This window comes from Glycine soja, chromosome 1, assembly GCF_004193775.1.
Source record: "Glycine soja cultivar W05 chromosome 1, ASM419377v2, whole genome shotgun sequence".
Lineage (NCBI taxonomy): Eukaryota > Viridiplantae > Streptophyta > Magnoliopsida > Fabales > Fabaceae > Glycine > Glycine soja.
In genome coordinates this window covers 13,153,762-13,158,692 of record NC_041002.1, presented here as the reverse complement: position 1 = coordinate 13,158,692, position 4,931 = coordinate 13,153,762, and the positions used below count along the sequence as shown (strand labels likewise).

Sequence of the window (4,931 nt, the reverse complement as noted above, 5' to 3'; positions counted from 1 at the left end):
CCTTGGGATTCGTGAAAGGGGATTCTGTTAAGCTATTATTCAGAGCATAGGGTTTAGGGTTTTACGTTTTTGGAGCTTATTGTTACGGTTCACATAATGCACTTTTCCATTCTCTACTTCTAATTGCAATTTCGTTTTTATTTCTTCTTCTGCCTTTAGTTTCATTTTCATTCCTGCCTTAATTTCATTCGCATTTCTATTTCCAGTTTCATTTATGTTTCTATCTTTAGCTTCAATTTCATTCTCGTTTCTATTTCCAGTTTCATTTACGTTTCTATCTTTAGCTTCAATTGCGTTTTCTGTTTTTGGTTGAAATTATGGAAGGCTAAATGTCTGGTGTTGTTTCCTTCTGAGGATGAAGCTTAACTCTCTTCGAGGTTCTATTTATAATGTAGCTTCCTGGCAGTTTTCCCTTCACCAATTAACCCACATGCATTCTGTTAATCTGTACATGCTTCGTGTTTGATTAATTGCCTCTATGCTTAAATTGCGTTTGTGCTTAATGAACAAGGGGTTAATTGGTGTATGTGTTGCATAATCACATATTGACAGCCCTAAATTGATTTTCGTTTAGTAAATTAAAATAGGGTTGGATTAAGTGGTTAACTGTTAGGGATGAATTCTTCATAACCTAGGATAAGAGAATGTCTTCTGAATCAGAGGAAACAACACATTTTTACTACTATTAATTTCATATTTCAGTTCGCTTGTTCTGTAATTCACACAACAACAACCCCCCATTGTTACTGTTACTGCTAGTATATTATGAACAATTGGTTTATCATTGCTCGTTGGGAAACGACCTAGGATCACTTCCTAGTTACTGCATTTTAATGTTTATTTGATTCGGATACGACCTCGATCAAATTTGGCGCCGTTGCCGGGGAGCAGTGTCCAAAGGTTCATAATTCGTGCTTTATGTTTAGTAGTTTTATGCTTTCATGTTGTGTTAGTGTGTTTAGAGTATGGTTATTTTGTTTAGTGTGGTGTTTTGTTTTAGTTTTTCTATTCAACGCTTCCCCTGTTTCAGTTTTTGTATTTTGCTGTGAATAGTGCTTTGCGATGGATTTAGCGACCGCTTTTGTTGAACTGGGAAACAGGGTAATAATGGAAATCCCTTAGCGACAGATTTAGAGACCACACTTGTTGAATTAATTGGGATTTTTTGTTTTGGTAGCTATAGTTGTTATTTTTGGATGAATTTTTTTGTGGTCACTTCTTTTGATCCATTTTTTGTGGGAAAAATAGTTGGAGCCCTTAGTTTGGTCAGATTTGAAAGTTCCCTAAAAGTAGCAAATTTGATTTTTGTCAAAACTTCAAACGGCCATAACTTTTGCTCCGATTATCAAAATCGCTATTATTATATATGTATTTCGGGTAGAAAAAATTTCCCATGCCGTGGCAGCCTGCCATAGGCTAGCTGAGGTCTCCTTCTTCCAAAAATTGCGATTTTGTCAAAAGTTTTTTTTTTATTTTCCAAGTATTATTCTCTTATTTTTCTTAACTTATCATTTTTAGATTCTATAGTTAGACTTTGAATTTTCGTTTGAAATTTTTTGTGCTATCTTCTCATCATTTTATAAGGTTTCTCAAAAAATTTCAAGTCATTTGGATATCATTTAATGGTAGCTGTAGTTCAAAGCTACACTATTACTTGCATAAGAAGACAACTAGTTGTGTGCATGCTGAATGTAGTGTATGACTAGAGGCAATCCATCTGACTTACAACCCTTTGATCCTGAGATAGATAGGACATGTCATAGATTAGTTAGACATCATTTTATACCTTTTGAGCATCCTGAGCATTCTGTTACTGGAGAGTCTGTGCATTCTGTTATTGGTGATTTTGAACATCCTGATTTTGAGCATTATAATTTTGAACATTCTGATTGTGAACATTCTGAGAACATGGCACAACCTCCACCCCGTGAGAGGACTCTAACGGAAATGACTGCACCTGATTTCACCTACGAAAGCCTGTGCATCCAATACCCTGATGAGGATGTCCCATATGTTCTTAAAACTGGACTGATCCATTTGCTTCCAAAGTTTCATGGCCTTGCAGGTGAGGACCCACACAAAAATCTGAAAGAATTCCATATTGTCTGCTCCACCATGAAATCCCCAGATGTCTAGGAGGATCACATATTTCCTCATTCTTTAGAAGGAGTGGCAAAGGACTGGCTTTATTACCTTGCTCCACGGTCCATCATGAGTTGGGATGACCTCAAGAGAGTATTCTTAGAAAAAAATTTTCCCTGCTTCCAAGACCACGACCATCAGAAAGGATATTTCAGGCATTAGGCAACTCAGTGGAGAGAGCCTATATGAATAGTGGGAGAGATTCAAAAAACTATGTGCCAGTTGCCCTCACCACCAGATTTCGAAGCGGCTTCTTCTCCAATATTTTTATGAAGGACTCAGTAACATGGAGAGAAGCATGATAGATGCTGCCAGTGGTGGAGCCCTTGGAGACATGACCCCTGCTGAAGCCAGGAATTTAATTGAGAAGATGGCTTCCAACTCCCAGCAATTTAGTGCCAGAAATGATGTTATTGTCATTAGAGGAGTGCATGAAGTAGCCACGAATTCATCTTCATCAGCTGAAACTAAGAAGCTTGAAGGTAAACTAGATGCCTTGGTTAACCTGGTAACCCAGCTGGCCTTGAATCAGAAATATGTACCTGTAGCAAGAGTTTGTGGTTTATGCTCCTCTGCTGACCACTATACAGACCTTTGCCCCTCTATGTAGAAACCTGGAGCAATTGAGCAGCCTGAAGCTTATGCTACAAACATTTACAATAGACCTCCTCAATCTTAGCAGCAAAATCAACCACAGCAGAACAATTATGACCTCTCCAACAACAGATACAATCCCGGATGGAGGAATCACCCTAATCTCAGATGTCTAGCCCTCAACAACAACAACAGCAGCCTGCTCCTTCCTTCCAAAATGCTGCTGGCCCAAGCAGACCATACATTCCTCCACCAGTCCAACAACAGTAACAGCCCCAGAAATAGCAAACAGTTGAGGCTCCTCCGCAACCTTCCCTCGAAGAACTTGTGAGGCAAATGAGTATGCAAAACATGTAGTTTCAACAAGAGACCAGAGCCTCCATTCAGAGCTTAACTAATCAGATGGGACAATTGGCTGCACAGTTAAATCAACAACAGTCCCAGAATTCTGACAAGCTGCCTTCTCAATCAGTCCAGAATCCCAAAAATGTGAGTGCCATTTCATTGAGGTTGGGAAAGCAATGTCAAGGACCTCAACCAGTAACACCTTCCTCATCCGCAAATGAACCTGCCCAACTTCACTCTACTCCAGAAAAAGATGATGACAAAAATTTAAAGAGTAAGTTACCTAACAATTTCTGTGCAGGTGAATCTTCCACTGGTAATTCTGATTTGCAGAAGCAACATATCCCTCTTCCATTCCCTCCAAGAGCAGTTCCCAACAAAAAAATGGAAGAGGCGGAGAAGGAGATCTTGGAAACATTTAGAGAAGTAGAGGTAAACATACCTCTACTGGATGCAATAAAGCAAATTCCAAGATATGCTAAATTCTTGAAGGAGTTGTGCACTAATAAGCGGAAGCTTAAAGGAAGTGAAAGAATTAGCATGGGCAGAAATGTCTCCGCATTGATTGATAAATCTGTCCCCCAAATCCCTGAAAAATGTAAACATCCAGATACATTCAGCATACCTTGTATTATAGGGAACAGTAAGTTTGACAATGCCATGCTAGATTTAAGAGCTTCTGTTAGTGTTATGCCTCTGTCTATTTTTAATTCTCTATCTCTAGGTCCTTCGCAGTCAACTAATGTGGTAATTCATTTAGCTAATAGAAGTGTTGCCTATCCTGCTGGTTTCATAGAGGATGTCTTAGTTAGAGTTGGTGAACTGATTTTCCCTATTGATTTCTATATTTTGAATATGGAGGAGGGATTTTCTCAAGGATCAGTTCCCATCATTCTAGGCAGACCCTTTATGAAAACTGCTAGAACTAAGATAGATATATATCCAGGCACACTATCTATGGAGTTTGGTGATATAACTGTTTATTTTAATATTCTTGATGCTATGAAACACCCATCTGAAGATCTTTCTGTATTTCGTGCTGAAATAATTGACCATGTTGTTGATGAATACATGACTGATCTTTATTCTAATCTGCATGCATGTCACTCTTCATGCATTGAGTTTGAAATTGTACTTGATCATATGTCTGAATTTGATGCTGAGAGTGAATCTGAAATTGATATTGATTACATGTCTGGTGATGTTTTACCTCTTGAGATTGATTTTATAGAGTCAAATAGAACTAACCATGTTTCAGGAAGTACACATACCTCTGACTTTCTTTATGAGGTACAGGCTGAGAAACCATCTCTTTCTACCACTATCCAGCCGGCCACACCAGAATTGAAGCCTCTGCCATCAAATTTAAAATATGCTTACTTGGATGATAGCAAAAGTTTTCCAGTAATTATATCTACCTCCCTTACTGAAGAGCAAGAGGAGAAGCTGTTATCTGTTCTCAGGAAGCATAAGAAGGCTATAGGCTGGACCCTGGCGGGCATTCCTGGTATTAGCCCATCCACATGTATGCATCGAATAAATTTAGAGGATGAGGCTAAACCAGTAAGACAGCCACAGTGAAGACTCAACCCAATGATTCTTGATGTAGAGAAGAAGGAGATAACCAAGCTTTTGCAAGCTGGAATCATTTATCCTATCTTCGACAGCCAATGGGTGAGTCCCGTCCAGGTTGTCCCGAAGAAAATCGGCCTCACCATGATAAAAAATGAGAAAGAGGAGCTGATTCCTACTCGGGTGCAGAACAGTTGGAGAGTCTGCATCGACTATAGGAGGCTGAACCAGGTTACCAAAAAGGACAATTTCCCCTGTCATTCATTGACCAGATGCTT

General features: G+C 39.0%; 1 non-coding gene across 1 annotated transcript; it reads right to left on the bottom strand.

The window, feature by feature from the left end:
• Positions 1 to 2,275: 2,275 nt before the first annotated feature.
• On the bottom strand, positions 2,276 to 2,382 carry LOC114369028. The gene has a single exon (XR_003657496.1). It is a non-coding gene; the product is annotated as a small nucleolar RNA R71 (small nucleolar RNA).
• Between the last annotated feature and the right edge of the window lie 2,549 nt (positions 2,383 to 4,931).